Consider the following 23347-nt stretch of genomic DNA (forward strand, 5'->3'; position numbering starts at 1 on the left):
AAAAAAAAAATCCGCAAATTCGCGGGAATTCGCGGATTTTGCGGATTGCGAATCCGCAAATCCGCAAAATTCGCGGATTGCCAATCCGCAAAATCCGCTCATGCTTAGTCCCATTTACTTGTACTGTTACCATGCTTGTTTCATGATGTAGTTTGTCTAAACCATAAATAGTTACGTCAAGGTTTTCTTCGGGTGGTTTTATTACCTGCAAAGATACTGTTTTAGTATTTATTCATTTACTCATATTAACTAACTATTAATTGCAATGTAAAATTTTACTTACCTGTATTTTTGTATGGCGGGTTGTGTTTAAAATCTTTTCTTTGTTAAATTCATGTACCGTTACGTGCGATAAATGTATATATTGTCCAATTACTATTGGGAAGTCAGCTGCCTCTCTCCATAGAGTAATTTTCACAGAGTCTGTAGTATCTTTGACAGTGATACTTTTCAATTGTGTTTCTTGGCCTCCAACGAATATATTTTTTGTTTGTTCTTCCTGTAAAATAGTATATGTTCATTATATATTTTTTACTTAGTAACATGGATTGTGCTGGTTTTTGCCTAATTTGAAATATGATTATTGTTGACATGACAGTCTTTGCAAACAAAACAATTAAATTTCACATATTTATTTGTTGGTAATAATTGTTTTTTTTCGTGTTTGTGTTACTTTCTTTTGTTACAAGAGTTGTATTAACTTACAATCTTTAGTAATTGCATTTTGTATGTGCAATTTGCTGTTATAGAATGCTATAGCTATGAAAAGAATATGCTAATAATTCAATTATTAGTTTACTTACCTTTTAATTTTGCTGCTTACAGTCTATATCGGTTATATTATAAATTAGTGAGATTTAGGTGGGAAATGAGTTTGTTGTGGGCTTCGTAAAAGTGGTAATTTGTGTTGTGTGTTCTTGTCTATATGTTAATGCATTAATAGCATTATTAGCATTGTGGTTGGTATGCAGATTTTACTGCATGCCACAATGCTAATAGTACAGGAAGTAGCTACTGTTATAGGTACAACTTCATATATGTTGTGACACCTGTTTTATGGTGGGGGGTATTGTTTAATGATAGAGTGATTGGGTATATTAAGTTTGCTCTTTATTGTCATCGGTCTCATAGTTTACTAAATAGTGTAGTATAATTTATATTACTTACCTGTTATTAAATGGATTTACAAAAGGGGGTGGTGATGAACAGAGTGTCTGAATTGAGCAGACCACTCTTACCCAGTCCAAAGATCAGGGCTTGATCCATCACCGTTATTTATCTCACTGCCCCATCCCAGCTCAGAACCTGGCTATATGCAAATCAGTCTGTCCCTGGCCCAGTGCATCATGGGAACAGGGCAGACTAAACTACCAAGCCAATTCTTTACCAGAAAGGAGACAAGCTACCGGGGACCGGTTTCTGGCATTTCAGCCTCTTCGGCCCGGCTTGCTTGAATCCTGATGGAGCAGTGAGAAAGGGACTCATGTCTGAGTATACCCTGCCACACCTATAGTGGCCAAAATCGATTTACAAAAGGGGGTGGTGATGAACAGAGTGTCTGAATTGAGCAGACCACTCTTACCCAGTCCAAAGATCAGGGCTTGATCCATCACCGTTATTTATCTCACTGCCCCATCCCAGCTCAGAACCTGGCTATATGCAAATCAGTCTGTCCCTGGCCCAGTGCATCATGGGAACAGGGCAGACTAAACTACCAAGCCAATTCTTTACCAGAAAGGAGACAAGCTACCGGGGACCGGTTTCTGGCATTTCAGCCTCTTCGGCCCGGCTTGCTTGAATCCTGATGGAGCAGTGAGAAAGGGACTCATGTCTGAGTATACCCTGCCACACCTATAGTGGCCAAAATCGATTTACAAAAGGGGGTGGTGATGAACAGAGTGTCTGAATTGAGCAGACCACTCTTACCCAGTCCAAAGATCAGGGCTTGATCCATCACCGTTATTTATCTCACTGCCCCATCCCAGCTCAGAACCTGGCTATATGCAAATCAGTCTGTCCCTGGCCCAGTGCATCATGGGAACAGGGCAGACTAAACTACCAAGCCAATTCTTTACCAGAAAGGAGACAAGCTACCGGGGACCGGTTTCTGGCATTTCAGCCTCTTCGGCCCGGCTTGCTTGAATCCTGATGGAGCAGTGAGAAAGGGACTCATGTCTGAGTATACCCTGCCACACCTATAGTGGCCAAAATCGATTTACAAAAGGGGGTGGTGATGAACAGAGTGTCTGAATTGAGCAGACCACTCTTACCCAGTCCAAAGATCAGGGCTTGATCCATCACCGTTATTTATCTCACTGCCCCATCCCAGCTCAGAACCTGGCTATATGCAAATCAGTCTGTCCCTGGCCCAGTGCATCATGGGAACAGGGCAGACTAAACTACCAAGCCAATTCTTTACCAGAAAGGAGACAAGCTACCGGGGACCGGTTTCTGGCATTTCAGCCTCTTCGGCCCGGCTTGCTTGAATCCTGATGGAGCAGTGAGAAAGGGACTCATGTCTGAGTATACCCTGCCACACCTATAGTGGCCAAAATCGATTTACAAAAGGGGGTGGTGATGAACAGAGTGTCTGAATTGAGCAGACCACTCTTACCCAGTCCAAAGATCAGGGCTTGATCCATCACCGTTATTTATCTCACTGCCCCATCCCAGCTCAGAACCTGGCTATATGCAAATCAGTCTGTCCCTAAGCGTGGAAGGGTATTCTCAGATGTGAGACCCTTGCTCATTGCACCATCAGGATTCAAGCAAACCGGGCCGAAGACGGCTGTAATGCCAGAAACCGGTCCCCGGGAGCTTGTTTCCTTCCCAGTGTAAGAATTGGCTTTTGTAGTTTGGTTTGCCCTGTTCCCATCATGCACTGGGACAGGAACAGACTAATTTGCATACAGCCAGGTTCTAAAACTGGGATGGTGCAGTGAGCTAAAAAACGGTGTTGGATCTAGCCCTGATCTCTTGACTGGGTGAGAGCTTTCTGCTTAATTCAGAGACTCTGTCCCTCACCACCCCTTGTTGTAAATATTTTTGTCCACCCTAAGCGTGGAAGGGTATTCTCAGATGTGAGACCCTTGCTCATTGCACCATCAGGATTCAAGCAAACCGGGCCGAAGACGGCTGTAATGCCAGAAACCGGTCCCCGGGAGCTTGTTTCCTTCCCAGTGTAAGAATTGGCTTTTGTAGTTTGGTTTGCCCTGTTCCCATCATGCACTGGGACAGGAACAGACTAATTTGCATACAGCCAGGTTCTAAAACTGGGATGGTGCAGTGAGCTAAAAAACGGTGTTGGATCTAGCCCTGATCTCTTGACTGGGTGAGAGCTTTCTGCTTAATTCAGAGACTCTGTCCCTCACCACCCCTTGTTGTAAATATTTTTGTCCACCCTAAGCGTGGAAGGGTATTCTCAGATGTGAGACCCTTGCTCATTGCACCATCAGGATTCAAGCAAACCGGGCCGAAGACGGCTGTAATGCCAGAAACCGGTCCCCGGGAGCTTGTTTCCTTCCCAGTGTAAGAATTGGCTTTTGTAGTTTGGTTTGCCCTGTTCCCATCATGCACTGGGACAGGAACAGACTAATTTGCATACAGCCAGGTTCTAAAACTGGGATGGTGCAGTGAGCTAAAAAACGGTGTTGGATCTAGCCCTGATCTCTTGACTGGGTGAGAGCTTTCTGCTTAATTCAGAGACTCTGTCCCTCACCACCCCTTGTTGTAAATATTTTTGTCCACCCTAAGCGTGGAAGGGTATTCTCAGATGTGAGACCCTTGCTCATTGCACCATCAGGATTCAAGCAAACCGGGCCGAAGACGGCTGTAATGCCAGAAACCGGTCCCCGGGAGCTTGTTTCCTTCCCAGTGTAAGAATTGGCTTTTGTAGTTTGGTTTGCCCTGTTCCCATCATGCACTGGGACAGGAACAGACTAATTTGCATACAGCCAGGTTCTAAAACTGGGATGGTGCACTGAGCTAAAAAACGGTGTTGGATCTAGCCCTGATCTCTTGACTGGGTGAGAGCTTTCTGCTTAATTCAGAGACTCTGTCCCTCACCACCCCTTGTTGTAAATATTTGTGTCCACCCTAAGCGTGGAAGGGTATTCTCAGATGTGAGACCCTTGCTCATTGCACCATCAGGATTCAAGCAAACCGGGCCGAAGACGGCTGTAATGCCAGAAACCGGTCCCCGGGAGCTTGTTTCCTTCCCAGTGTAAGAATTGGCTTTTGTAGTTTGGTTTGCCCTGTTCCCATCATGCACTGGGACAGGAACAGACTAATTTGCATACAGCCAGGTTCTAAAACTGGGATGGTGCAGTGAGCTAAAAAACGGTGTTGGATCTAGCCCTGATCTCTTGACTGGGTGAGAGCTTTCTGCTTAATTCAGAGACTCTGTCCCTCACCACCCCTTGTTGTAAATATTTTTGTCCACCCTAAGCGTGGAAGGGTATTCTCAGATGTGAGACCCTTGCTCATTGCACCATCAGGATTCAAGCAAACCGGGCCGAAGACGGCTGTAATGCCAGAAACCGGTCCCCGGGAGCTTGTTTCCTTCCCAGTGTAAGAATTGGCTTTTGTAGTTTGGTTTGCCCTGTTCCCATCATGCACTGGGACAGGAACAGACTAATTTGCATACAGCCAGGTTCTAAAACTGGGATGGTGCAGTGAGCTAAAAAACGGTGTTGGATCTAGCCCTGATCTCTTGACTGGGTGAAAGCTTTCTGCTTAATTCAGAGACTCTGTCCCTCACCACCCCTTGTTGTAAATATGTTATTAAATGGTGCACACTTTTGTTGTGATATGTATGGTATGCATAGTATTATATTGTATCTGCATATATGTTTACGTTATGCAAATACTTAGCAATAAGTGTAGTATAGTATTTAGCTTACTTACCTGTTATTTAATGGTGCATACATTAGTTGTATGATAGTTTTAATGCACAATGGTTGCATAATTTATTTCCTTAGTACCCTTAGTAAATGCAATTTCAAAGTATTTGCATATGTTGTGTAGTTTGTGTATTTTTATAAGTTGTAGATTACTTACCTGTAATTTTTTTGAGAGAGTAGCAATATTAATGTAAATAATTTTACATAGTAACACAGATATTAATCATAAGGAACAACATATGTTGATAGTTTTTCTAGGCAATTATTGGATTTGCATGTTTTAAAACATTTTAGTACTGTAATACATATTTCTATTTGATGATAGATACATTTAGTAACATGCAAGTTTTAACTTTTTAAAAGTGTACAATATTTGGTAGTCAAAAAATGCAGTAGTATAAATGATAAGCATAAAGATATAGCTCACCTCAATTATCGTTCCGGAGACGCTTAGGAGTGTTTTTACACTCACTTCTCTCACTGTCTTTATTGGAGACACTGGTGGAGCTGGTGGTTGCAAAATATTAATTGCTTCTTGAATTATTTCTGCAGGTATCTCAATTGGTGGCATTCTTGAAATCTTACTTTGTTTTGTGATAATTAGAGTGTCATTTTTCAAAAGGTAATTCCGAATTAGCATTCCATATCCTTCTTTTGTCTGTGCATAATAATCTTCATTATAGCAAGTAGCTTTTAAAGATGATGTTTGATCTGCTAATGCCATATGATACATTACTTTATTTTCTTGCTTTGCATTGCGATAGTATGTTTTTCCAGTACAGTGAATTATATTGACACGAATTGCTTTTTGGTATGGCTTACTTTCGTCAGGTTTGTTGTCCTTTAAATCTTGAATGGAAATCATCTGTAAAAAAAATGCAATTATTTAATATGGTACCATAATTGTAAAATTGTCACATTATAACTGGCTTTAATGCATATAAATTAAATAGCTGTCCAAATTGGTTTATGATCACTGTAATATGACTCTAAAGTTCCATAATGTTGTATGTTTGCATTTGTAAATATATGATCTAATATAGAATTGTAATCTGTTGTAAGTGTGTTTATTTTTTGAACACAGTTAAACTTTGTTAACATGTTATCTAATAATACATTTGTACTGTGTGTTGGTTTTTGTAAATCAACATTGAAATCACCCATTATAACATATTTATGATTTGGAAAATTATTTAAAATTGTTGTTAGTATTTGAAATAGTATTTGAATGCTTACCTTTGGTGGCTTGTAGATTATTACAAATAGGTAGTCATTGTTTTGTATTTGTTTTGTAAATTGCAAAATGTCAATTTGTTTTTCTGTTGTAAAAATTGGTTGTATTTTGTGGTTTGTTTTATAATATACTATAATCCCATGATTTGTTTGTTTGTTATGGTATTTATCAAATATTAGCATATTGTAATTTGGAAGTATAAATGCATCTGTACTTGCTTTATGTGTTGTATTTATTTCTGTGAAACATAAAATATCAGCATTTAATATGTTACTGTCAGCTGATATGTATTTAAAAATTTTTTGTAGTGAGCGTATATTTTGTACAATGACAGTAATGCTGTTTTCAAAGTGTGATATTTGAGTTATGGATATTTGTAGTGGCATATATGTTTTTAATCGGAACATTTCTTCATGGACCTTTGGGTGTATTGCAATTTTTGTTTCATCAAAGTTTTTTATATAAATATTTTGTAATGATTTAGCTCTACTAATAGCTACATAGTGTAGGTGATGTGTTTTTGTATTATTAAAGTGTATATAAAGTGGTTCAATTGTCTCACCTTGTGTTCTATGAATTGTCCTTGCTGATGATTGCCGTAATGGAAATTGCTTTCGTATTATAGTTAAACATTTTTTAGTGTATTGAAAGTGTCTTGATATAGGCAATATTGGTGTCCACTCATGTGATATATTAGCATGGTATAAATGTTTATTTTGTTGCCTTGTACTTTTACCAATATTTTTTTTATCAAAATGTATCCATACTATAATAGGTATGTTATTTGTACAATCAACATATTCTATTGTTCCTGTTGCTCCATTTGTTAATCCATCATTGACTGCAAGATTTGCAGTTAAATCATATCGAAGTTTAATTGCAATGTGTAGTCTGCTTGCTAATCCCATTGTTTTTGTAGAGTCTGTTGGTAATTGCTTTAATATTTTGTCTTTTACTTCTTGACTTACGTCTGAAGCAACTGTGTCTATTGCTAATGTGGTATAAACTGCATGAGATTGCATATGTTGTAATAATACTGTGTCATTTATTTCATTCACTTCTTTGTTAGTACCCATGATATATGGTATATTGTTTTTAATACTTTGTGGAGGTTCTTTTTCTCGTGATTTGATCTTTGTGATATCATTTTTTGTGTGTTTTCCTACTCTTAATCTGTTGAGCATTTCTGCAAATGGCATGTCATTTAGTTGTCTCATTATTTTTGTAAGCTCATATATTTGAAAATGTGTTCTCCACAAGTTAGTGCTTAATGGCCCATACAAATGTTTTGAATTGTCAAATATGTATGTATCAAATACGGGCTTTAATTGATAGAAATCTCCAATTGCTAATATTGATATACCTCCAAACGGTTGGTTAGAAGCTTTTATTTCTTGCAGTCTATTGTGTATGAAATTAAACATATTTGCACCTACCATTGATATTTCATCTATTATTAGTACTTTTAAATGCATAAGCTTACTTTGAAGTATGCTTCTGTTTTCATGAGTTAGTTGTTTATATGTTAATGTTTGTGATACTGGTATTTTGAAAGTACTGTGGAGTGTTTGTCCTTGTATATTATGTGCTGCTTTACCTGTTGGTGCTGTTAGTAATATATGAACATTTTCTGGATTTTCTCCGGCTTTAGTATTGTAGTAGCGTAATAATGTTTGATGTAGTGCTGTTATCAGGAAGCTTTTTCCTACTCCTGCACCTCCAGTACAAAATGTATAAAAAGGTACTTTTTGTGTTTTAATTGCATTTAGATGGTGATAAATGAAGTTTATTTGTTCTAATGTTAAATTTAGCATTAGGTCATTGTATTTGTCTTCTGGTAACATATTATTTATTAAGGCTTCTTCTTCTGTAGTACTTCTAATTCCTAAATCCAAAGATATGTCGTACTGTAATTCTTGATCATATAGGGCATTGTCATTATGTAAATCATCTTGTATATTTATCACTGGGGATAATGGTGGTGTAAGGATTGCATCATTTTCTGTTGATATATTACTTTTGCAAAGTATTTGATGTTGTTTATTATATATATAATGGTTTGCATCAATAATTGTTTGCAATTCTAGATATCTTTCATAGTATGTATCTTTTGTACCAATTATATTATTCTCTATTCGCCAGGGATAAAATAGCAATAATAACTCTCTATAATAATTTTCAGGATCATTTAATTTGCTGAATCTGCAGTATCGTATAATTTTTTGTTTTGTGCGTTCAGTGAATGTAGTATTGCTTTGTTTATTAACTATGTTATTAATTTCTATTTCTTCATCATCCGAGCTATAAAAGTTGAGATCTAAAAGTAAGTTATCATGCGTGTTTGTAACCTTTTTTTTTTTTGCAGTTTGTTTTTTTGTATTGTAATTAGATGCGTAGTCAGCTAGTGTTATTTTTTCCAATGTTAATGGACGTGTGCTGTATTTTACAAGTATATTGTCAAATTGTATATCAGTTGATGTGTCTGGTAGTGAATTTATTGTATTTATGTCTTTCATTAAATATGTGCGTTTATCTGGTCTATTTGTATTTATAAATACAAATGATCGGGAAGCTTTTCGTAATGGTATTTGTAGTATTAGATAAGCTGCCTCTTGTGCACTAATTTCAGTACAATTTAAGAATTTATTTCCTATGTGTTTTAATTGTTCTTTAATATTTGGATTGTGTTGTACTTCTTTTGTAGCTTGTGCAATGATTTTACTTAACCCTCTTTGAGATTTACTAATATGAGAAACAATATATACAGCACATGCATATGCATCTAAAACGTATTGTATATCTATGTTAGCTTGCCATGCCTGTAATATTATGTTGTTGTAGTTATTTATATAACACTCTGCTGGAGTTCTTTTTAGAGCTATAGTTGTTTTTTGTAGTCGATATTGTATGCATGTTATATATTGTTCTTCAGTTAATTTCATGTGTTGCAAAAAATCATCAAATGTATAAGTGGCAAATTCTTGTGTGTGCATTGTTGTATGGATTAATTGTATGTGTTCTTTTATGAGATCATTTGTTGTTTCTAATTGCAATGGTTCTAATATAGTAGTATGTCGCATAGGGTATCTTGGATATTGGTATTTACATGTTTTTTGATGTTTTATGCGACAGTTTTTAGTATGTCCATGTTTTTGCAAGGGTATTAAATGTTGTATATCTGAGTTTTCAGTTTTTTCACACGTTATATGTTGATCAATAAATTGTGTTACTTCATCATTGTTAGCTTCATTATATCTAGGTGCATTATGTATCCAAAGTAATGCATGTATATGTGGTGACCCACGTTGTTGAAATTCTACTCTGTAAAAATAATCTACTATTTTACCAATAGGATTACTATTATGTAATAATATGCTATTGAATAATTTTCGTACTTGATAGTCGAAATGGCGAGCACATATAATTGGATTTTGTTGTATTAGTGTACATTTGCTTTCCCAAGACATATCAGCAAATTCTTCAGGAGTGCATTCTTTGTTACCATTGATTCGTAATAATATGTTAATTAGATGAAACCATCTTGTTTCTGCTGCTGACAATGTTAGGAAAAAAGTTGGTACTCCTAATTGTCTTAGCATTGCAAATATTTCTTTTTTACAATTCTCCCAATATGGAGGTGAGCTGCGTATTGTCTTTAAAATTTTGTACCCTTCATTATATTGTAGTATTCCTTCTAAATTTTCTTTTATGTGTTTTACTGTTATAACTTGCCCATTGTTAAAATGCTTTCTAAGTGATATGAAAATTTTGTCTTGTATTTGTTTAATTTGCAATTTTTTAAGTTTAAAAAACATATTTGTTACTGATTGAGCTACTCTTTTGTCACAATTTCTAAGTTCAGATTTACAAATTGTACTGTAATGTACTGGTACATGTCTATCTTCATTTGCTGGTCTACGTTGTCCGGCAAATATTGTTGGGAATGCTAAGTATTCTGAATCTTTATCTTCATATAAACCTCTTGGTATGTTATGTTCAGCAGGTGCTAAACTTAAAATATTAATGCTATCTGTTGTTATTGTTTCATTATTTAACATAGTATCTAAGTTACCTGCTGGTATGTTATCTGAACTGCTTGATGTATTTTCTGTTTCTGAAGTGTGTATGTTGTCATTTGTCATTTCTGGTGTATATTCCCAATCTTTGTTTATTGTTATTCCATATTCTTTAAATAATGCACTATTTCTTGCTAGATAAATGGCTGCTTTTTTTACAATGTTAGGTCTGACATTTTCTAAATGTGTGTATGATTTATAACTTAATTTTCGTTTTAATTTAATGGGTATTGTCATGTCATCATGTGTTTGTCTAGGTAATATTGTAACAGTAGTCATTACATCAGCTGGTACATTAACAACAGCACCTGATAACGATTTTTGAAAACCCCGCGGCAATGTTCTTATTTGTAGAAAAGGTATTCTTGGTGAAACTAATCTTTCTTCTAAGTTATGTAGGTATAGTTCAGGTGGTATATCAGGAAATTTCATTCCATTAAATACTGAACTTGGAGGTATTTTATTTCGACTAATATATTTGTAGCATGTGTTACATATATGGTCAGTTTTTTGTGAACTTATATCACATTGTATAAATGTTTTGTGGTTTTTAATGATATGTGTTGATCTTACTGTTTCTTTATGCCACATTTGATTACAAATAGTGCAAATATATTCTGGCCCTGATTGTATTTCTTGGTGAAATTTGGCAATGATATTTGATTGTAATGTGATGTTTTCTATAATAGCATTATGTTGTGTATTATTTGTTGGTGTGTGTTCATGTATAGTGATGTATTCTTGAGTTAAAGTGTTAGTATGTAAATTTCCGGTAGTAGTTTGTGGTAGCAACGATACTTTTATTGTGTGTTCATGAATATTGCTTTGATTTTTTTTGCCAGCATTATCACTGTTTCTTTTTGTAGGTGAAGATATAATAGTTTTATTTGTAATGTGGGATGCTTTTGCAGTATGTACAATCATATGTTTAGGTGTATTTGCTGTAGTTTTACGTTTCTTTCTTTGAATTGTCTTTTTTAACGAATTTTTTTGGATTGTATGTATATTAATTGGCACTAATTGTATTATAATATCAGTATTTTTAGTACACAGTTCATTAATAATAAGATGTAATAGATATTCTATTACTTTATTTGCTGTTTCTATTCTTATGGCTGTACTTGTTAATTTGATATATATATGTTCTATTAGATCTGTTGTATTGCAATTATATATAAAGAAAGATTTACTTGTTTTGCCTATTGTAAATATTTTGTTATTTATCAATAATAATATAGCATTATATGTTGTCAACATATCATTTAATACTAGTGCAGTTTCTTTTTGTAAAGTATTTTGCACTGATATGTTATAATAGCAATCTGTATAAAATGTTATTGCAGATATTATATTATTGTGATCTATGTAGTTAGGTATGTCTGCTATTTCTATTTTCTTTTTGCCATAAAATATTTCTATTTCTGTTTGTAAGTTGTAACTTAATTGCATTATATTATTAAGATCTTGTTCAGTCCACTTAGATGCATTGTGGGTGCAGTTATATATGATTGCAAATATACTATTTGCAATGTAAATGTTATGTTCTGTGTTAATTTTGTTTTTATCATTATTCATTTCATCTGACTGTATTTTAATGTTAATATTACATGTGATTGCTTTAGATGTAATATTTTCTTTTGCCTCAAAGTTTTGTAATTCTTGTATATTAATAGGGACTTGTAATTCTTGAGTTATTGCTGAAGTTGTTAATATACTGGCTTTCACTGAGTTACATATTTGTTTGTTTGTTGTGTTTGTGTATGTATTGTGATCTATGCTTTTTGTTTGTGTGTTTTGTTTTGTGTGTGTTGTACTTTTTTTATTATTCTGTTTTTTACAGTGCTTGTATTTTTTGCTTGTATATTGAAGTGTTGTTCTATAGCTGTTTTATTGATGTCTTTGGTGTTATGAGGTGTTGGTGGATTAGCATTATCGTGTATACTATTGTGTGCAGTTTTTTTTTTTTTTTTTTTCTGAATATTTTTGGAAGTTTCAGTATTTGGTCGTTGTCTCTTGTTAGATGAAGACCGGTTGTTGCTAATATCTGTAATTGTTTTTTCTGTACTTGATGTAAGTTCTTTTGTTACTGTAAGTATATTTCTTGTAAGCAACTTTGTAGATACAGATTCTTGGTAAGATGTACTTGCACTAGTGTGTAATAGTTTAGTTTCATTTGTAGTATGCATAAAGTATTGTGATTCTGTACATGGTGCTTTTTTAAGGTAATTTTGTTTTGCCTTTTTTAATGATTTTTTGTTTATGCTTCGTATTTTTAATCCAGTTAATTCGAATGGTACATTATCTTCATTATTTTTTTTAATTTGGTGAGCTAAATTGTAAATGTAGTTCATTACATCAGGTAAAGTTTTTTTTTGTAAAAGTATACTTGTTCCATGTGGATGTGGCATTCCATTGCTGCCTCTACTATGTGAATCAAAGATATAATAATGATCTTCACTTTTTATAATAGATATAACGTATATATCCATGCAGAGTAATACTCCTGAATTTATTAATGATATTGTTAATGCTGTTTGTATGTCTGGGTATAATGTATCAAATTGTTGTAATATATTTCCGTAGTATGGTTGACATGTTTTTATAGAATATATGTTGTTTGTATGTGTAATATATTTAGGTAAATCATCAGGATGCATAAGATCTTGTTTATTAAAAATGTGCATATCTTTATATAAAGCATCACCTAGATCCATAATGTAATGCAAATCTTCTTTGTTCCATATTTGTGCTGGTTTTTCAAAGTTATGAATAATAGCAAATGTACTATTTGGTAAACATTGTTTGCCTTTTGATATAACTGAGAATTTGTCATGTCCTTGATGGTAATCTGCTTGTATTATTTTGTGCATGTTTTAATCCTTTATATAATATTTGGTTTTATAAATTATTAGTAATACTTATGTTGTTAGATATAACAATTAGATTTGTGTAATATGTTTAATTTAGGTTTTGTTTATCTAACAATGTCAATTGTAGCTATGATGGGTAATGTTAGTTAACATAGAAATATATATTAGTTAAATAAATGTCTTACCTTTGTTGTTTTCTTTTTTGGTAATATGCTGCTTTGGTAATATTCTGTAGAAGTAAGTAAATGGTAAAATTAGTATTATTATAATATATTAACTTTTATACAGATAATGCCATTTATAGACTATTAGCTACATCATTTTTACAAGGGTAATATGATAATATTATTTTTTATGTTTTGCCTCGCTAAAAAGATGCATTCTGTGCATTTTTTTTGCGCAGGCAAAAACCTAATAAGTATTGTGTGTGTGTTTGGGTTGGCCCTTGGCATTCATTGGCTGGCTTCATAAATGGAGCTTAGCCATTGGATTAGGGGCTTGTTTGGCAATGCCAGACCAGACATGGGGGCGTTCCTGAGATTATTTGGCTTTTGCTGATGTCACCTGACATTGGTACTGCCCCTGATTCTGGTCTGGCATTGCCAGCACCTGCCTTTCTGCTCTGGCTGTCTTTTGCGTCTTTCTTCCTCCTCTTGACCCCTTCTGCCCTTTAACTCATTAATACCTGTTGCAGTTCAAGAATGCTTTTGAACCTGGAGGATAAATTAATGACAGACCATTGTACGTGAATCCTATGAAGGTAGTGCTTAACTTCTGTATATTTAAGATCTGAAAGCATTTGATCACATCACTGGGCAGTAGAGACAATGATGTCTGGTTTGCAGAATACACCATTAAAATCAGAAATTTGCCTTTGACAATTAATTATGAAGTAATGCAGTTAACACCAATGTAATGTGTGAAACTGCAGATTGTTATGTTCAGCTCAAATTTTACGACTGTTACTTTGCACTGTGAAATACTTTTTTTTGCATCTCCAAGCACCCACTGCTTCAAGTTGGAGCATTAGAGTGCAGAGTCAAAGTAGAGCTTCAGAGTGGTGCTTCTAAGTGTAGCTTCAAAATGGAGCTTCAGAGTGCAGATTCAGAGTGAAGCTTCACAGTGCATATTCAGAGTGGAGCTTTAGAGTGCAGATTCAGAGTAGAGCGTCAGAGTGCAGATTCAGAGTGGAGATTCAGAGTGGAGCTTTAGAGTGCATATTCAGAGTAAAGCTTCAGAGTGGAGCTTCAGAGTGGAGCTTCAGAGTGGAGCTTTAGAGTGCATATTCAGAGTAGAGCGTCAGAGTGCAGATTCAGAGTGGAGATTCAGAGTGGAGCTTTAGAGTGCATATTCAGAGTAAAGCTTCAGAGTGGAGCTTCAGAGTGGAGCTTCAGAGTGGAGCTTTAGAGTGCATATTCAGAGTAGAGCTTCAGAGTGCAGATTCAGAGTGGAGTGTCACAGTGCAGATTCAGAGTGGAGATTTAGAATGGAGCTTTAGAGTGCATATTCAGAGTGGAGCTTCAGAGTGGAGCTTCAAAGTGGAGCTTTAGAGTGAACATTCAGAGTGAAGCTTTAGAGTGCATATTTCGAGTGGAGCTTCAGAGTGCAGATTCAGAGTGGAGCTTCAGAGTAAAGCTTCAGAGTGGAGCTTCAGAGTAAAGCTTCAGAGTGGAGCTTCAGAGTGGAGCTTCAGAGTAAAGCTTCAGAGTGGAGCTTCAGAGTGGAGCTTCAGAATGCAAATTCAGAGTGGAGCTTCAGAGTGCAGATTCAGAGTAGAGCTTTAGAGTGCATATTTAGAGTAGAGCGTCAGAGTGCAGATTCAGAGTGGAGATTCAGAGTGGAGCTTTAGAGTGCATATTCAGAGTGGAGCTTCAGAGTGGAGCTTCAGAGTGGAGCTTCAGAGTGGAGCTTCAGAGTGGAGCTTTAGAGTGCATATTCAGAATAGAGCTTTAGAGTGCAGATTCAGAGTGGAGCATCAGAGTGCAGATTCAGAGTAGAGATTCAGAATGGAGCTTTAGAGTGCATATTCAGAGTGGAGCTTCAGAGTGGAGCTTCAGAGTGGAGCTTTAGAGTGAACATTCAGAGTGGAGCTTTAGAGTGCATATTTAGAGTGGAGCTTCAGAGTGCAGATTCAGAGTGGAGCTTCAGAGTAAAGCTTCAGAGTGGAGCTTCAGAGTGGAGCTTCAGAGTAAAGCTTCAGAGTGGAGCTTCAGAGTGAAGCTTCAGAGTGGAGCTTCAGAGTGGAGCTTCAAAGTGGAGCTCTAGAGTGGAGATTTAGAGTGGAGCTTCAGAGTGCAGATTCAGAGTGGATATTCAGAGTGGAGCTTTAGAGTGTATATTCAGAGTGGAGCAACAGAGTGGAGCTTCAGAGTAGAGCTTCAGAATGGAACTTCAGAGTGGAGCTTCAGAGTGGAGCTTCAGAGTGGAGCTTCAGAGTGAACATTCAGAGTGGAGCTTTAGAGTGCATATTTAGAGTGGAGCTTCAGAGTGCAGATTCTGAGTGGAGCTTCAGAGTAAAGCTTCAGAGTGGAGCTTCAGAGTGGAGCTTCAGAGTAAAGCTTCAGAGTGGAGCTTCAGAGTGGAGCTTCAGAGTGCAGATTCAGAGTGGAGCTTCAGAGTGCATATTCAGAGTGGAGATTCAGAGTGGAGCTTCAGAGTGCAGATTCAGAGTGGAGCTTTAGAGTGCATATTTAGAGTGTAGCTTCAGAGTGTAGCTTCAGAGTGGAGCTTCAGAGTGCATATTCAGAGTGTAGCTTTAGAGTGCAGATTCAGAGTAGAGTGTCAGAGTGCAGATTCAGAGTGGAGATTCAGAGTGGAGATTCAGAGAGGAGCTTTAGAGTGCATATTTAGAGTGGAGCTTCAGAGTGGAGCTTCAGAGTGGAGCTTCAGAGTGGAGCTTCAGAGTGGAGCTTCAAAGTGGAGCTCTAGAGTGGAGATTTAGAGTGGAGCTTCAGAGTGCAGATTCAGAGTGGATATTCAGAGTGGAGCTTTAGAGTGTATATTGAGAGTGGAGCCTCAGAGTAGAACTTCAGAGTGGAGCTTCAGAGTGCAAATTCAGAGTGGAGCTTCAGAGTGCAGATTCAGAGTGGAGCTTTAGAGTGCATATTTAGAGTAGAGCTTTAGAGGGCAGATTCAGAGTGGAGATTCAGAGTGGAGCTTTAGAGTGCATATTTAGAGTGGAGCTTCAGAGTGGAGCTTTAGAGTGCATATTCAGAGTAGAGCTTCAGAGTGCAGATTCAGAGTGGAGTGTCACAGTGCAGATTTAGAGTGGAGATTTAGAATGGAGCTTTAGAGTGCATATTCAGAGTGGAGCTTCAGAGTGGAGCTTCAAAGTGGAGCTTTAGAGTGAACATTCAGAGTGAAGCTTTAGAGTGTATATTTAGAGTGGAGCTTCAGAGTGCAGATTCAGAGTGGAGCTTCAGAGTAAAGCTTCAGAGTGGAGCTTCAGAGTAAAGCTTCAGAGTGGAGCTTCAGAGTGGAGCTTCAGAGTAAAGCTTCAGAGTGGAGCTTCAGAGTGGAGCTTCAGAATGCAAATTCAGAGTGGAGCTTCAGAGTGCAGATTCAGAGTAGAGCTTTAGAGTGCATATTTAGAGTAGAGCGTCAGAGTGCAGATTCAGAGTGGAGATTCAGAGTGGAGCTTTAGAGTGCATATTCAGAGTGGAGCTTCAGAGTGGAGCTTCAGAGTGGAGCTTCAGAGTGGAGCTTTAGAGTGCATATTCAGAATAGAGCTTTAGAGTGCAGATTCAGAGTGGAGCATCAGAGTGCAGATTCAGAGTAGAGATTCAGAATGGAGCTTTAGAGTGCATATTCAGAGTGGAGCTTCAGAGTGGAGCTTCAGAGTGGAGCTTCAGAGTGAACATTCAGAGTGGAGCTTCAGAGTGGAGCTTCAGAGTGGAGCTTCAGAGTGGAGCTTCAGAGTGGAGCTTCAGAGTAAAGCTTCAGAGTGGAGCTTCAGAGTGGAGCTTCAGAGTGGAGCTTTAGAGTGGAGCTTCAGCGTGGAGCTTCAGAGTGGAGCTTTAGAGTGCATATTCAGAATAGAGCTTTAGAGTGCAGATTCAGAGTGGAGCATCAGAGTGCAGATTCAGAGTAGAGATTCAGAATGGAGCTTTAGAGTGCATATTCAGAGTGGAGCTTCAGAGTGGAGCTTCAGAGTGGAGCTTTAGAGTGAACATTCAGAGTGGAGCTTCAGAGTGGAGCTTCAGAGTAAAGCTTCAGAGTGGAGCTTCAGAGTGAACATTCAGAGTGGAGCTTTAGAGTGCATATTTAGAGTGGAGCTTCAGAGTGCATATTTAGAGTAGAGCTTTAGAGGGCAGTTTCAGAGTGGAGATTCAGAGTGGAGCTTTAGAGTGCATATTTAGAGTGGAGCTTCAGAGTGCAGATTCTGAGTGGAGCGTCAGAGTAAAGCTTCAGAGTGGAGCTTCAGAGTGGAGCTTCAGAGTAAAGCTTCAGAGTGGAGCTTCAGAGTGGAGCTTCAGAGTGGAGCTTCAGAGTGGAGCTTCAGAGTGGAGCTTCAGAGTGGAGCTTCAAAGTGGAGCTTTAGAGTGGAGATTTAGAGTGGAGCTTCAGAGTGCAGATTCAGAATGGAGCGTCAGTGTGCAGATTCAGAGTGGAAATTCAGAGTGGAGCTTTAGAGTGTATATTCAGAGTGGAGCCTCAGAGTAGAACTTCAGAGTGGAGCTTCAGAGTGCAAATTCAGAGTGGAGCTTCAGAGTGCAGATTCAGAGTGGAGCTTTAGAGTGCACATTTAGAGTAGAGCTTTAGAGGGCAGTTTCAGAGTGGAGATTCAGAGTGGAGCTTTAGAGTGCATATTTAGAGTAGAGCTTCAGAGTGGAGCTTTAGAGTGCATATTCAGAGTGGAGCTTCAGAGTGCAGATTCAGAGTGAAGCTTCAGAGTGCATATTCAGAGTGGAGATTCAGAGTGGAGCTTTAGAGTGCATATTCAGAGTGGAGCTTCAGAGTGCAGATTCAGAGTGGAGTTTCTCTAATAGGACAAATGATCTAAAGTGTTTAGAAGTGGAAAGGCAACATAAATTGAAATGCATAAAAAGAGCATGTTTGTAAAAAATGGAACATTACTTTTTGAAGTAGGCCTATCAAAACACCACCACTACCAATCTATTACAAAGACTTGATGTCAAAATTATACGAAAAATAGAATGCAAGCACTTCAAATAATAGATTCATGAATAACCAGAATATGGCAAAGGTCTTTCATTTACAAAACTGTTTCATAAGCAACACAAAACTATATGCAACATGTTGATTGTGCCAATTAGTATCACATTGAGCCCTGAATCTCGCACATTCTAACACACAGGGATGTATTTGTGGTTTTTTATCATGTCATGCCCATGCAACGTGAGGCATGTGGAGCCTTCATTGAAGTTTAAAAAACAATTGAATGAACATATTGATATTTTACAGTTTTCTACACTTTGTTATATTTGTAAAGATTCCCAGATGTTGACCTCCTTCTCCCTCTGTCACCCCCCTGATCTCTCCTCCATTCTCATCCTTAGCCTTTAAAATTAACTGATGTGTACAAACTCAATAGACAGTGCACTACAGGCATAGATATTCTCTAACAGAACAGTAGAACGCTTCCTATAGAGCCTGGCTGCTACAGCAGATTATCAGTCTATTTTTAAGAGACTTTACTGTTTTCACCAAATAACCACATTGCGACTATTAACTCAATTTCAATCCAAAACCACCATTTACCATCCATCCAACACATTGCTTTAAGCAGGCCTCCATCTAACATGCAGAAATTCTCTTTCTCTAAGTCCGTAGTCTGTACCCATCCGTGGCATTTTCATTTAAAAGACAACTTAAAAACTCTCCTTTAAATTCTGTGTATAACATGTTCATATATACTGACTGCAATGTTAATGTGTTTAGCTATGTGCATACTATGTATAATGTCTTTTCTTGCCAACATTACCTGTCGCAAACTGTTTGATAACCAACAGAAAACTATATTCCTTAATGAGTGCGCTATTAGGTAAAGACATTGAGCCCTGAATCTCGCTCTAACACACGAGGATATACTTGTGATATTTTATTTAGTGATTCTCATGCAACGCGAGGCATGTGGAGCCTTTATTGAAGTTCAAAAAACAAATAAATGAACATATTGCTATATCCCAGTTTTCTGCCTGGCTGCTACAGTAGACCATCAGACTATTTTTAAGAAACTTTATCGTTTTCCTCAAATAATCACATAGCGACTATGTGTCCTAAATTAAATGAAAAACCACCATTTACCATTCATCAAATACATTGCTTTCAGTAGGCCTTCATCTAACATGCAGAAATTCTCTTTATATTTGATATATGTCATACTTATTTTTTATGTGTATCGTAACATAAATGTTATGAAGATTTTCTTTTGTGTGGTTGCGCGGCGCTTTATGTGCTATCTTGCTTGTATTTTACTACCGCGATCAGTAGCCAATCACAAGTGTCGAATTGCATCACGTGATGCAACGTGGTAATTGACGTCAAGTACGCAAACTCTTTAATACGAGTTTCGCGGCGTGTGAAGGAGTTGGCTGTTCCCGATGTTTTTCTTAATCGTAAGTAATATATATTTTATGTAATTACTGTTTAAAATGCATGCATTAGATAACTATTGTATACTTTTACGTTAATGTAAATTTTAACATTGATTTTAATTATTATTTGGTTTTCTCTAATACGTAAGAGTACAAGCATATAGCATGTTGTAAGCATCGCATATGTTAATTAAGTTTAAAAAGAATGCGTGCCTAAAATGTTAGTATGCTGTCATTGGGTATTTATTTGTACGTGTATTTTGCTGTTGCCAATGTATTTGTGCTCTTTTCTGATTGCAAACGTATCATTATATTGCTAACTTCTTTGTGCTGTATGGTAACGATATTTGCAAACAGTATATGTTAGTGTTTTTATATAAATGCAATATTGACGTATTTTAGTAAGTTATGTATGTCGATGCGTTTGCAACGTGCGGATCGACGTAAAGTAGGCTAATTCTTTAGTAATATTTACGGTCTTTGTTAAAGATTTTAACTGTTCGTGATTTGACTATTACTAGTAAGTAATATATCTTTGCATTTACGAAGGTATTTAAATGGATGCATGAAATAACTGTACAGTAAATAATAGTATGTAAGTGTTGTTCAAATGCCAATAATGAATATGTTTTGTGTAGGATGTTCCGTTAAATATATGCTACGTAAATCTTTTATTTTTAAGGTATAAACACGTCATATTACTCTGACAATGGTGATTTCTATCGCTGCGTGGCGTTACTTATCTAAAAGCATTGCATTTAAAAATGCCACTTGAATCTTTTATTTTAAGGTATTTGGTTAAAAAACATATACGCATGTATAAACACGTCATATTAGTCTGATAATGGTGATTTCTATCGCTGCGTGGCGTTACGCATCTAAAAGCATCGCATTTAAAAATGCCACGTAAATCTTTTATTGTAAGGTATTTTGTTAAGAAACATATACGCATGTATAAACACGAATATTACTCTGACAATGGTGATTTCTAGCGCTGCGTGGCGTTACGTATCTAAAAGCATCGCATTTAAAAATGCCACGTAAATCTTTTATTGTAAGGTATTTTGTTAAGAAACATATACGCATGTATAAACACGAATATTACTCTGACAATGGTGATTTCTAGCGCTGCGTGGCGTTACGTATCTAAAAGCATCGCATTTAAAAATGCCACGTAAATCTTTTATTGTAAGGTATTTTGTTAATAAACATGTACGCATGTATAAACACGAATATTACTTTGACAATGGTGATTTCTATCGCTGCGTGGTGTTACGTATGTAAAAGCGTCGCATTTTTTGAAGTGACGTCTTTTTAGTAGCCAATCACTATTGCCGGTTGTATCACGTAATGCAACGTGCGGATTGACGTACAGTACGCTAAGTCTTTACTGCGCGTTTAGGACTTTGTCGAAGATTTCAACTGTTCATAATGCGAGTATTAATAGTAAGTAATAACTTTTTCGATATTTGTCAGTATTTAAATGGATGCATGAAGTTACTGTACATTAAATATTAGTATGTAAGCGTTGTTCGAATGTAATGTTTCTCGCGCATATTTAGACGCATGTGTAACTTACTGCTTTCTTATTGTCATAAAAATGCTTCTTTGATAATTATTCGGAGTAAATACTTAAAAATAAATTGTAGCAGTATGCGAAATACAGTTTTAAAGTGGTATTACGTAAATTGTGTACAACATCGAAGCCTGCTGTAAAAGTTTAGAACGATGCAATGCTTGTAAATTGCATAACTTAAACTGACTTGTATGCACAGTATCGTGCGTTTCAAATGTAAAATCGCGATGCTTAGCAAAATAGTTACATGTATAAAAGCATTAAGATTTATTTTTTAAGCATTGCTAGTTTAGAATACCGAAGCGTGCTGTAAAACTTTGCTATGTCGTTAAAGCGTATTTTACATTTCCAAAAGTGACTTTTACACGAACGCGTGAAGAAATGTTTCCTAAATAACAATGCTTGTGATATATTGGTATGTTTATTTATATATATGTGATGCAGTTTTTACCCATTGCTACTTTATGTATGCTTGCAACAGCGACGGATCGTGGAGGCAGTTACGGCGGGGCAAGAGGGTGGAGAGGGGGAAGGGCAGGGCGGACGTTGCTAGGAACTGGCATATGGATAATTGCAGGTAAGTAAACAATTTAATTTATAAAACGAATTTCGTAGTGCTCCTTGGATCGCAAAATACAATGCAGTGCGAGGTGCAAAATTTGTTTTATTAATTAAATTGTTTACTTACTAGCAATTATCTATATGCCGTTTTTTAGCAACCTCCGCCCTGCCCCTCTCCCTCCCTACTTTCCTGCCCTACCGTAACTCCCTCCACGAGCCGTCGCTGACTTGCAAAATATCTGACTTATAAAATTACGTACAAACAATCATTGATATCACTGTAAATATATAGTGAAGCTTGTTCAAATATTGGTTGTGTGGCGAATATTACTTTGTACAAGTATTTTCAATTGCATTTGTATTTTGAAATAACTGTCGAACACCTACTTCTATAAGTATTTTCAATCGCATTTGTATTTTAATAATTGTCGAACAGGTACTGCTATGTGAAGCATCGTATTTGTTTTTGGGAATGCGTGTGCGAACATAAAAACGATCCTATGTTCTGCTAATTCCAAATTGTACCGATGTAAATATTGCCGAGACGAATTGCAAGGAATATATTAAGTTGCGCAGTTCCATTTTGCTATTTTGCTTGCGGAAATATATAATTACATACTGGTTGTATACTACCTTAGCTAACCTTGTCAAAGATAATTCTTGCTACTATATATAATTTTTTAATAGCATGAATTTAACTTCAAAAGTAAAGAATAATTTTAAACTGCGTAACCACTCACGTTTTATGGTGTCCAAATTTCTTGCGTTTGTTCCAAATTACGATTTTATTTCCTGTAGTCGTAAACGCCTTAGCCAAGTACTCCAAGTAATTTTGCTGTAAGGAAAATGTTGCAAATAATTATATGCACGTACATATAATAAGTTATAAGCTTTAAATAACATTCTAAAGTCGGACAGTCATAGTAATTATTAGGTATATTAATTTAAAGATGCTTTTTGCTAAATTCTGTATAGTTATAATTTAAGGCTATTTTTACGAAAAAGTCTTTTAATAAGTTAAAAAGAAGCTTACCTTTTGCAATAGCAATTTGGAAATAATTCCAAATGTTTGTAAATGCGTAGTCGAAGTTTAGGAATAATCACAGAGCGCAATCCAAGAGAAGTTTGCTGACGCCAAGTACCAATGTCTGTACCAACTCTTTTGGCTTTCCCTTTAAGTAGGATCTTCTTATCTGATAAGAGTCTCCAAGGGCAATAAAATACAAAGCGTTGTTTAGAAAAAAATGCATAGGGTTAGTGAGAAAATGGGTAAGTGCGAAAAAGGCTGGCTGCTAAATGTCAATGGAAACGAAAAGGGCAAAGGCGAACGTTAAAGTTGTTGCAGTTTCGTTTCTTCAAATCGGTCTACATTTTAGGAAAACTAAGTTAGTTTCTGTTTTACCCAAAGCATAATATTATATGCACTTATTCGTTCTTAGTATAATAATAAATATGTTAAACCTTTTTGAAAATAGCATAGTAAAAAAAAATAACATGTAAATACATCGTATATTAATAGACGTATTCGCATTAAATATGTGCAGTTAAATAGCTGCTTATTTATGAAAAGTC

General features: G+C 36.3%; 1 long non-coding RNA gene across 1 annotated transcript; it reads right to left on the reverse strand.

Moving 5' to 3' along the window:
* Positions 1–438: 438 nt before the first annotated feature.
* On the reverse strand, positions 439–22612 carry LOC147728434 (uncharacterized). The gene is made up of 4 exons (XR_015309556.1): positions 22516–22612; positions 13267–13310; positions 5329–5766; positions 439–499 (listed from the first exon to the last, which is right to left on the reverse strand). It is a non-coding gene; the product is annotated as an uncharacterized LOC147728434 (long non-coding RNA).
* Positions 22613–23347: the final 735 nt, after the last annotated feature.

The sequence above is a fragment of the Lissotriton vulgaris genome, chromosome 3_1 (genome assembly GCF_964263255.1).
Source record: "Lissotriton vulgaris chromosome 3_1, aLisVul1.2, whole genome shotgun sequence".
NCBI classification, from domain to species: Eukaryota; Metazoa; Chordata; class Amphibia; order Caudata; family Salamandridae; genus Lissotriton; species Lissotriton vulgaris.